Here is a 12,500-nt window from a genome sequence, read left to right on the forward strand (position 1 = left end):
TTTAGGGCCGTTCATTGCCTTTAACAAGTGCATAATTCATAGACTTATTGTGTCAAGTTTTTTGTTCTGAAATCTAACACCTGGATACCTCCCCTCTAGAAATCCTGTGTCTGCAGTGGAGTGTGGACAGCGTTCTGCATCAAACATCACTGCATCTGGACCACTGGAGGAGGTAAGGCTTATCCTTTTTTCTTTTTTTTTTAAACACAAAAGCCTAAAGTCAAGTATGTAAAGGTCTGTGAAGCGGGTATTTGGTGTGTTTTCCGGGGTTGTATTTTGAAATTTTGCCTAGGGCGCCGAGAACCCTTGCACCGGTCCTACCTATACAACTATAAATAAAGGATAATAAAAATAATAACTTTCTGGTATATTAGTGTTGCCAGATAATTTTGAAAAGCACTAAAACTCTTGTACATCATTTATTTAGTTACATGAACTTGAAAAGTGAAGTAAATAGGTGGGTGAGAGATATTATATATCTTAGCCCAGGGAATGTACATAGCAAGTAGGTGGACTAAGACTTTAAAATGTTAATTCTATTAACTAGCTTAAAGCACGTTATTGCACTTTGTTATATATCATTTCAAGTGCTTTCTGCAGTAATGCCGACTACCAGGGCCGGACTGGGACTAAAAATCAGCCCTGGCATTTAAAGCACACAGGCCCACGTGTTGTGGGCTCCATGCACTATATTGTTGCACACTGATGCTGGTGCAGTGCGCGTTGCTGGTGCAGTACAATATGATGTAGAATAAGTGTGCGTGTGTGTGGGGGGTATTTATTTCTCCTAATGACCCTCAACATTGCATTGTTAGCTTTCCAATTACATCAATAAATACCATGACAATACATTATCAATGCCCACATTACAGCAATAAATAACCCCCACACACACTCATACTACATCAATCACCCCCACATTACAGCAACCAGCATTACCCCCCCCCAAAAAAAATTACAGCAACCGGCATCACCCCCACATTACTGCAACCGGCATGGCCCCCCAAATTACAGCGTCCAGCATCACCCCCCACATTACAGCTACCGGCATGACCCCCCACATTACAGCATCCAGCATGACCCCCCCACATTACAGCAACCGGCATCACCCCCACATTACAGCAACCGGCATGACCCCCCAAATTACAGCGTCCAGCATCACCCCCCACATTACAGCAACCGGCATGACCCCCCACATTACAGCATCCAGCATGACCCCCCCAAATTACAGCAACCGGCATTACCCCTCACATTACAGCAACCGGCATCACCCCCCAAATTACAGCAACCAGCATCAACCCCACATTACAGCAATACCGTCTCCTACTTATTATAAATACTAAGCCCCAAACACACTACAACATTGCCACCACCACGCCAGCCCATACTACAGCAATACCACCAATTATACAGGCGCCACTGTAGGAAACCAATGTTTTGCTTTTTTCAAATCTCCCATAAAATAGCAACAACAGAATACTTACACACATATAGTTAACAGGTACACTTTTCCCTCAATTAAATAGTAATGGCAGAATTTTCATGTATCATTCCACATGAAATAAAACTCTAACATATATCTAAAAAAAAACATAACTACTGAATGATCATTTGAACCCACACGGTCGCATTAAAAGTATTTCCATCTACAGCAAAATGTCAGAGAAAAATATTTTTTTTACTACAGTAATTGGATATGCGTCTTTTCTATTCATTTTAAATAACACAGTATATAAATTAAGGGGGGTAGAGGAGGTGGGTGAGAGATAATTGGATGTGATCCATCAGTTTGATTAGATAGGAAACATTTAGATTATTTACCTGGAGACGTCTACCCCCTTGACTCACAGGCAGGGTCGACAAGAGGAATATTGGGCCCCGATACAGCAACTTCTTGGGCTCCCATCATATTCAACAATGAAGGACTTGCATTTGGCAAAAGTTCATATTACGCCACACCGTAGTGCGCCCAGTTCATATTATGCCACATCGTAGTGCCCCAAGGTCATATTATGCCACAATAGTGCCTCCAAATCATATTATGCCACAATAGTGCCCACAAATAACATTATGCCATAGTAGTGCTACCAAATCATTAGTAAATTGTGTGCATTCACAAATACAAATTGGTACAGCATGTCAGATACTGAGAGTGTGAGTCCCAGGAGCAGCACAGATAAAATTTATGACAAGCAATGTTTTTTCCTCTTAATTAAAAATCTCTGTACAGATAAATATGCAAGAAACATTACAGCACAATAATGAGCAATACATAGTGTTTTAAACGTCATTGGATGCACAGTAGTGCCCCCAGTTCAAGAAAGCATGGTTGTAAAGCGCTACGGAATTTGCTGGCACTATATAAATAAATGTTGATGATGATGATGATGGTTAAAAACACATTGCACAAGTATATATATGAACTTACCTGATTATGGCATTCTATGTTCTGTTCTCCTACTGGGCGTGCTGGGCGATGAGGGATCTGCAGCTGTCGGCTCACACATGTAGTCGGGGGTGGGAACAGAGGGCAGTGGTCGAAGCGGAAATTTAAAGGTGGGGGTATGGAAAATATAAGTGAATGGAGTATGAAGGCTTAATTTATTTATTTTTTAACACTTGTCCCCTCTGTGCATTCCCATTCTTCATTACTACTTGTGTTTTATGTTGGCTGCATCGCTGACATTCCCATTCTTAAGATGTCTGTTCCTTTACACTTTCTTTTACCTATGCCCCTGCACCATCTTCTCCTTTGTCCCTCTCACTTAACCCCCTGCACCAACTTCTCCCCTGACTCTCTCACACGTCTTCCTGCACCACCTTCTCCCCTTGCACTCTCACACGTCTTCCTGCACTGTCTACCCCCTGGCACTCACACATCTTCCTGCACCCTCTACCCCCCTGGCTCTCTCACCCCTCTTCCTGCACCGCCCTACCCCCCTGGCTCTCTCACCCCTCTTCCCGCACCCCTTACCTCCCTGGCTCTCTCACCCCTCTTCCTGAACCCCTTACCCTCTGGCTCTCTCACCCTCTCCCAGCACCCCCTACCCCCTGGCTCTCTCACCCTCTCTCCCAGCACCCACTACCCCCTGGCTCTCTCACGCCTCTCCCAGCACCCCATTCCCCCTGGCTCTCTCACCCACTTTCCCTCCACCCCCTTCCACCCTGGCTCTCTCACCTCACTCCCAGCACCCCCTTCCCCTGTGGCTCTCTCACCCCCTCTCCCAGCACCCCCTACCCCCTGGCTCTCTCACCCCACTCCCAGAACCCTACCCCCCTGGCTCTCTCAAACTAGTGACCCCTCCACCCGCACGCAACTTGCGGGACCTCCGCAACCCCCCCCGTGCGAGAATCGCGCACCACTGCATAACCCCCCCCCCCCCTGCGAGAATCGCGACCCCTCCCCATTCAGAAAAACTAAATCTGGTAACTGTCCGGATTGCATGTAACAGTGCACAGCATAACGGGGGAAGGAGCTGAGGAGCGTGCAACAGAAGTAGCTGGTTCTTGGGGAGGAACCAGCCACCAGGAAGACAAGAGGAGTTAGGCCGGCCAATCTAGCCATCGCCCTTCTGGCATTTGCCAGAAGTGCCAGATGGCCAGTCCGACCCTGGTTGGATCCCATTGATTACTGCTGGACGCCTATTAAATTCTGTGTTTTTGACTTTCCTCCATAAGCGTTGCATTATTGTTTTTATATAGCAGACAACGCTCTTTCCGTTGACTTGTTTAGAATGGATAAACGCACTCAACTGCGCTTCTAACCCGATCAAAGCATTACGATGGACTGGGTGACAAATCACACTGCAGCGAGCATTCCATCCTGCTGTCTTTTAATCATGTTTACCGGATCCTGTGGATATAATTATGTTCCTTGTTAATTAAGAACGTTCTTTTTTTTTTAGGTTGTGGGTTTTTAAGACCTTTTAGTCAACTGAACTTGTACATGGACTCAAACCATCAAGGTTCCTAAATAGAGCCAGATGGATTAACTCACATTGCAGTACCATGGACTTCCAAATGGAGGTTTCCCTATCTCCTCTTTCCTGTTCTCATCACATAAACAGAAAGTGAGCAGCTCCTTCAGCCCCTTCAACATCACCAATGCTTGTAAGGGGTTAAAAGAAGGGTTGCTCTTCATCAAGAGGGATTAGGAATGTCATTAACCAGTGCAGACCACCATTGTTCTCCCTTAGACTTTAACAGAGAGTGAAGAACCAGCTCAACAGGGAAGGTCTGCATGTGGAGATCATCCTGGATCCTGCCCACCTCCATCCCACTAACACCTCCGGACTGTCACTCACCGGACTGTGAGTGCTTCTTCCCGTATGTTTAGGAACCGTGGTCGTCCACCATCCTGAGGGTCTGCGCATGCGCAGCCCTTTCAAACCCTTCAGTACCTGTTCCTTTAACTTAATTGGCAGATCAGGCAACACTCCCTATATTAAGCACCTGTGGTCAATACCACGTTGCCTGATCTTGGAGTCTCATTCCCCATGAGCCTCTGAAGGTGTTCCTGTGTTTCCTCGTGTATTCAGCGCTGCTGATTCCTGTGGTTTCCAGACCACTTCTACTCCTGTGGTTTCCAGACCACTTCTACTCCTGTGGTTTCCAGACCACTTCTACTCCTGTGGTTTCCAGACCACTTCTACTCCTGTGGTTTCCAGACCACTTCAACTCACCTGTGCTTCATCGTGACTGTTAGCTGATTCCTATCCGCTGCCTCCGTGCACTACAGTCTTCAGACCACTTCAACTCTGCCGTGTTTCATCGTGACTGTTAGCTGATTCCTATCCGCTGCCTCCGTGCACTACAGTCCTCAGACCACTTCAACCCTTCTGTGTTTCATCGTGACTGTTTGGCTGATTCCTATCTGCTGCCTCCGTGCACTTCAGTCTTCAGCTCATCTCATCTCTCCTGTGTTTCCTCAAGACTGCTACAACTGATTCCTATCCGCTGCTCTCCGTGCTCAACAGTTCCAGCTCAGCTCTGCTCTCCCGTGTTTCATCGTTGCTGCACCTGCTGGTTGCTATCCGCTACCTCCGTGTACCTGCAGAGTCCTGCTGGCTGCTACTCCTCAGTTCTACTCGTTCTACAACAGCTGATCCGCTCTCCGTGCTTCTCCGTGTTCCCGCTGGTCACTACTCGCCAGTCTGCATCGGATCTGCGCCTCACTGCTTTCATCTCATCTAGACCATCGCTACTCTTCAGGGTCCTCCAGGAGTCCAGTTCTACATACTACTGCTTCCTGAGTATTTGTTCCCCTGCTGGTCTACCTACCTGTGCGCTGCACCTACTTGATTACCGCTTCATCCTCCTGGGACTTCGCATCCTGCTGGCCTCCAGCCGTTCAGGTATCTCTGCACTCCTGTCTGACAGCCTGCTCCTGAACCACGGTATGCATACTTCTCATTGACTGTCCTGGTGTATTGCATATCTTGCTGGACTGAGTTGCTCTCCTCTGGAGTTTACTATCCGCTGAGACTATTACCATCATTGACTGTGTTATCTGTTGCCCGGATAGTTTTTGTGACTTTATATTATTGCAGTGCTGTTCATTCATTACTATATTGTGCATGTCATTATGGATCAAGTTCAAGGTGCCCGTGTATCCTCTGTATTGCAGTCTCTCCCTGTGCTCCTCCTCACATATATATTCAGTGGTACAACTTGCTAGAGGCAGACCACTGATCCCTGTTTCCCGTGTCACCTGTTCCAGTATCCTCTCACATAGCAGTGGTACAACTTGCTAACGCAGACCACTGACTCCCCGGATACCTCCACTTGGATTCCATTCCTTCACCCAGACAGCGGTACAACTTGCTAACCGCAGAACGCTGACTCTCATCACCTCCTCGTTTCTGTTGGACATTCATCCTCACTATAGCAGTGGTACAACTTGCTACCGCAGACCACTGACTACCCTCACGTGTCCTTTGTCCATACAGTTCCTCGTGTATTACTACATATATATCACCAGTGCTGCTAGTCATAGACTTTCCTGAGCATCTCTATCATCTGCTGTCTCCTGTTCCGTGATCACCCTGCTACCAGAGTACCATATTACCACCTATACTGCTCTGGTAAGCTTATCACCTGGTGATCCCTGGGTAAAGACTCCTAGTGCCCGTGACACGGACCAATCCCAGCATCACTGACCTATGGATTCTCAGTGTGGTAAATTTGGACCCCTTAAAAGGACCTGCAGGGAAGACTTCAGGGTGTTCTAAGATTTCTTTAGCTTGGTGAAGGGTCCTGTCTCTCACCAAGTGTCTCGTAATTCCTGCTACAAGTCCTGCGATCTGGACACCTTGGCAGTACGCATCCTCTATACCTGCCTGAACCTCTACTCCATCCAGAGTTGCTTGTGGGTCTGTTCACTTGGTGAGACTGCTGGAGCAGGAAGACTGGGGTTCAGATCCCTACCAAGCTGGTGAAGAGCTTTTGTGCCGAGCGCTGGGAATATCATGCAAGAAGAGGACCATTGAATCTGTTTGGCCAGGAGGGTGATTTCGGAAGTGATCTAAAAGGATTTGTGGCTTTGGCAACATATTCAGCACCCAATCACTGGACTACAACTTGCCCCAGGACAGCATAACGTCACTGGGTTCATGTACAGTAAAGACTGTTCATCTTTATAATGGGGTTTTGTTGTTTAATAGCTCAGGGGAGTTTGGGGGGTGTTGCTTGGGGTGTGGTGAGCACTTAGGAGTTGTTTAAAGGTGTAACTATATCATTTTATTTATCATATTGCAATTGAAGTTCCTCTTTTGTAAGAAAGATACAGTCGTAATCCTACTTTCTCTCTTTGACTGTGTAATCCCAAACCTCTAGATATCAGGATTTAATTTTGGTGATTCTAATGGAAATTGATTTGTAGGCCCTGTTATGATCTCTGCCCTGCCCTGACCTTGCCTTGACATTGACCATTATCGTTCCTTTCTCTGCCTCTACCTATGATAGTAGCCTGGATATTGACCTGCCCTGCATAGTCCTGCGCTGGATTAAGATCCCATGGGACCCTAGGCAAGATACTGGTTTGGGGCTCCCTTACTCCGATCCACTACTCACTTACCCTATATGACGTCTTATGGTTGAGATGTCCATAAGAAAACAAGTATTGCAGCGGTACATGTCCTGCCGCTATCCTTGCTCAATAAGCTACCTTCTTACCTTCATAAGCCCTTGATATATAGTGCAAAGCTGTATTTGCCAGAGATAGGGTTTTTCACCCATTAATAACTAGATCCCTGAGTGAGAGTATTATTAACTGTTATGATAATGATAATATAGAACAGATTATAATACATTAATTAGCCCCTATTAAGCCAGCCCTGTATATTTTAATATACACTACAACACAAGATTTTTTAATTTTTTGCTATTTTAAAGTCGTTTATCAATTTTAATGATTAACATTAAAAATGTTAAATTTTTTTTTGCCTTCTGGGAAGCTTCCTTTATATGTACAACCTTTTTTTTGGGATACACAATATAATTTTCCCCTAAGATTGCCCTTATTGATTTATTTTTGCCAGTTTCTCTTTAGTGATTTATTAGAAAGTAAAGTTTCTGAAAATTCTAATAGTTTATGGCCTTATCTGTGTGGAGTTTGTATGTTCTCCCCGTGTTTGCGTGGGTTTCCTCCGGGTACTCCAGTTCCTCCCACCCTCCAAAAATATACTAGTAGGTTAATTGGCTGCTATCAAAATTGACCCAAGTCTCTCTCTGTCTGTCTGTGTCTGTGTGTGTGTGTTAGGGAATTTAGACTGTAAGCTCCAATGGGGCAGGGACTGATGTGAGTGAGTTCTCTGCACAGCGCTGCGGAATCAGTGGTGCTATATAAATAAATGGTGATGATGAATATGATGGTCGGTTCTCATTTACATAGTGAATTGCTTCAATGTTTCAACACCTGATTTGGCAGCTACAAAATAGGAATCCTGTAGATGTTTCCAAAATGACAAAAATGCTTTTGTTACGGTATTAAAAATGGAAAATAAACTACATTTTTGAACAGATAATATTTTATTAGAATGTAAGCTTTCACGGGTAGCGTCCTTTACCCTTTGTCTCGTGTCTGTCCACTCCCTGTACTCCTCTCTGTCCCTGTTTTGTATTATGCTGAATTATTTTTGCATGTCCTGCAAATTGTACTGTTAATTGCATCCAAGCATTCATTATTATGCTTCTCTCTACCTATTGTTCTTATCTGTACATACTTTTGTAATTTTGTTGTATGTTCCAAGCCCCTATGTACGACGCTGTGGAAGCCTTGTTGTGTCTTACAAATAAAACATAATAATAATAATACCAGCCTATGTCTAATAGATAGGCCTTTTGCTTGTATGATTGGCCTAGTGGTTAGCATATGTTCATTGTATTCATAGGCCTGGGTACACTGCACTTAGAATGAATAGTACAAAAATACAATGATCTGTTTAAATATCAGCATAGAAACTTTATTTTCTATAAAAGTTTACATACACACAAATTGTACCAGAGAAACCTACAATTGTTTGACTGTCAGTCTGCCTGGTTGCCGCTATCACGAGACATCTGATTAACTTACATGTAACAATTAAATTAATAGTACGAGTGTATCTTAATGCTTTGGGCAGATGGGGAGAAAACAGTTGAGTATGTTCATCCATTCTAAACCAATCATGACCTTAGGGATTCTGTAACAGCATGTAGGAGAATGCAGCAACTGCAAGAAGACTAGCATTTGAGGGGAATGTACTTTAGTCCAGTGAAGTAGTCACCTGTGAAGAGAGTGCAGACACGGTTAGCTTGAGTCAAGTGATTGCCTTAATAATACATTTTGAGAAGGAGCTACAGAAATTTAACGGATGAAATAAAACAAAGAAAATGTGCTAACTATATTTTAATTGTAGATTAACTACTTAATTTGCTTTGCAAGGATCCAAGAGCTATCAACATCTTGTAATGACGTCTTCTCCTTCAGTTTCTTTGGCAACTGCTTGTTGGAAAAAAAATAGCTTTCCCAAGACACCAGTGGTGATGCAGATGAGTCCGCACAACATTTTGATATTTGCTCTGCTGTAAAAGAATTGGCAAGGGACAGCTCTGCCCTAAAATGAACTACTAATTCCATTTGGAAGGCCATTATCGGCAGTTACATCATAGTACACAGACTTCTATGATGGTGGGATGAATTAGTATTGTTTGAGGAAGATTAGCACTGAACCCTGCCACCTTTCCTGTTTCTGAGTGAGCTATGGTCCAATAAAATGTAACTGCAGATTTAGACCAAGACTGTCAGCCCTATTATTTCTATTTCAGCAGTTATAATTAGCAATGGAGCAATGGAGCTCTTCTCTTTGGGTGTTACCTTATATAACGCAGTAGAATTTGCCTGCAAATTATACAGACAAGCCTGCTTGTCTTCCTCTTCATCAATGACTCTTAGCAATTGAGCACTCGTCTTTGGGTGTATATTACACCCAAACCTTATTAGTGCAAATTAGGAAAACTACAGTTTAATCCCTGCTAGGCCCTCCACCATCCTTTGCATGTTAATAGTAGGATTGGTTGGAGTTATGGGCAAGGTCACATATTTTTTGGTAAAATCTTTCAAACCAGCCCAGATGTCAAACTGTTGTGGTCTGCCACCTGCGTCATCCCTGCTTGTGTTTGGAAAGTGCAATTTGGTGCCAGAACCTCACATGCCAGAACTGCTGCCACTGGTGCCACACTGCTGCCACTGGTGCAGGACTTACACAATCAACCGCATCCTCATTAGCGCCCTCGTCACTTACACAAATCTCCCCCTCATCCCCTTCTAATTCAAAAGTGTCATCCTCACTTTGTGTATCACCGGCTACACTCGGGCTGTTCAGGCACACATCAGCAGAAATGCCGAAAGGGCTCTTTTTATGGGTACACTATCAGAATAGTCACTATTACACATACCACTCATGGATGGACTCTCATCAGAGATTGGTGTCATTTCTGATTCTGAGCATACATTTTCCTCTAATGTCTTACTGTTTTTTTTCAGCTCGGCTTTCACACGTAACAGTACTTGTGCACCACTTTTGGACTCCGAATTACTTGGTCTTGCTTGCTCACGAGTGACCTTACAAGAAGAAGGCTCATTAACATTTTTAGATCTGACAGTAATAGAGAAAGGCGAAGGCCTCATTCTTTCTTTGCCACTGCATGTGTACAATGGCATGTTGGCATTTTTTTTTCTAGCCAGTTAACTTTTCATCAGTTACAGCTCTTTTTCTCTTCAACACGGTTAAAAAAATAAATTGTGTGTTTTTTTCTCTGACTTAAAAAGACTATGTACTTTTACATAGGCTTTACCAGATGACGTACAGGGAAGACCGCGTGTGGGAGGAAACCGGAGCACCCGGAGGAAACCCACGCAAACACGGGAAGAACATACAAACTCCACACAGATAACGCCATGGTCAGGAATTGAAGAATCCTTTGTTAAGATTAATTAAATAATAGAAGAAAAAAAAATGTTCAAAAGAGAAATAAAGTTAAAAATAAAAAGTAAAATAACTATTTCTAGACCCTATAACCTTAAAAAACATACATAAGTTTAGTATCACTAGACTGAGGAGATCTTGATTAATTCTAGGTTATATTTGGTAGCACTTATTGGGTAAAAGCAACTGTTTTCCTCCATACGATGCATTCAAAATAAAAAATAATTTAACTATGCACCTACAAAAACCCAATGTGAGACGCACTGCGGATTACTAAGCAGTTAAATCACACAGTGAATCTAACATGTACTGTAGCAAAACTGTAAAAATGTGGTTTGGTCAGAAAGTAATAAAATACCTCTGGTTATGAAGGGGTTAAGCAGCGTTGTACAGTCAGAGTTTTTATTCAGACAGGTCAGTCCCTGCTACATGGAGCTTACAATCCAGTTTCAGTGCCACGTACACACACTCTAGAGTTAAATTAACCTGAAGTCATTTGACCCACCAGTTTAAAGGTGCAGGTGACTCTTCCTTTGCAAATTTATGACTGGGGTGGGTCCCACCTACATAGAAAAGGGCAGCGGCAGATTGTGAACGTAAAGTGCCCTGGAAAAAAAGTCTGAAAGTGGCCTCATGTAGGCGGGGCCAAATAAATGGTAGTCGGAGCCCAGTATGTGTGCGCCCAATGGGAGTGTGTGCGCCCAATTCGAGTGTGTGCGCCTACTGTATGTACCCGAGTATGTGTGTCCTTTTCTTGTCGCTTTCCTGACCTGTGGCTGCTGATGTCTTTAGCTTAGTTGCTGCTTGTCTGGATTCTGCAATGTTGGGAGTCCTTTCTGGAAAAAAAAAGGGTACATGACATTTAGAAAACTCCAACGAGCCCTTGGCGTTAAATCAATAGTACACACGTTTAACAATTAGGCCTCCCTCCAGCCCCAACATTAAAATAATAATATTCACTTTGATAAATAGATCAATTTCCCTCCAACCAGGCCCGAAATTAACTTTATAGTATCCGCATTTAATAAATAAACCTATTTCCCTACCTCCAAACAGGACTAGCAATAAATAGCATTTAAGTTTAGTAAATATAACTATTTCCCACAACCATCCCGGACATTAAATAATTCACAATAACATTTAATAAATAGGCCTCCTGCCCAAACTCAGCCCCATATTCAATTAATAGCCCCAAATCACCCCAGCATTAAATTAAAGGTCCTACCACCTCATCTTAAATTAATAGGCCCTGCTATTAAATTAAATTACCCCACCATCACCCCACAAATTAAATAGCACCCATTAGCCGCCACCTACCTCACACCCACATTACATTACCACAAGCCGCCTTGTTCTCACCCCATTTCACTTAAAAGCGCCCCCTGCTCTCACCCCCATTTCACTTTAACAAGCCCCCCTGTCCTCACCCCCATTACATTGCCACAAGCCGCATTGCCTACACACACAATACCATAACACACACAATACCATAACACATAACACACTTACTTACCTTGATTCAGGCGCGCTTCCTGCACTGTACACATGGGACGGCACCTGTTACATGGTGCGCGTCCCTTGTGACTCCTGAGAATCATGGGATGGAATAGGCTACGTACGGGGGGAGATAAAGGATCCGCGGCTTCGCAGTCACGAGAAGGAAGTTGGACGCTGAATGCCCGCTGGCCCGCTTGGGGGGGGATCCATCTCTCTTCGAAAAGGGGGTGTGGTCCTAAAGCGTTGGGGCCCAATGGTGATTCTCCAGGTAACCTGGTTGGCCAGTCCGACGTGTGTGTGTGTGTGTGTGTGTGGGTCCGTGTTTGTCACAGTTGCCCACTTTCCCGAAATATTGGGGGAGCTCACGAGAAGGTAGGATAACCGCACACGTGAGTTTATGCTAGCACAGGCGCACTAGCCAGTATATGCATATATCAAAGAACCGCAAGAAGAATGAGTGTCCCAGTGAGTCAGCACAAGGCTTATATTACAAGTAAGTCACTTATTAGAGTTTGATAGATTTTTGATATTTAAAGA

The 12,500-nt window shown here is 44.0% G+C and overlaps 1 protein-coding gene across 1 annotated transcript in view; it reads right to left on the reverse strand.

Moving 5' to 3' along the window:
• PRICKLE2 (prickle planar cell polarity protein 2) overlaps positions 1-12,500 on the reverse strand; it is a 938,433-nt gene that overhangs the window by 418,119 nt on the left and 507,814 nt on the right. The gene's annotated exons all lie outside the window — the stretch shown is intronic.

This window comes from Mixophyes fleayi, chromosome 8 (assembly GCF_038048845.1).
Source record: "Mixophyes fleayi isolate aMixFle1 chromosome 8, aMixFle1.hap1, whole genome shotgun sequence".
NCBI classification, from domain to species: Eukaryota; Metazoa; Chordata; class Amphibia; order Anura; family Limnodynastidae; genus Mixophyes; species Mixophyes fleayi.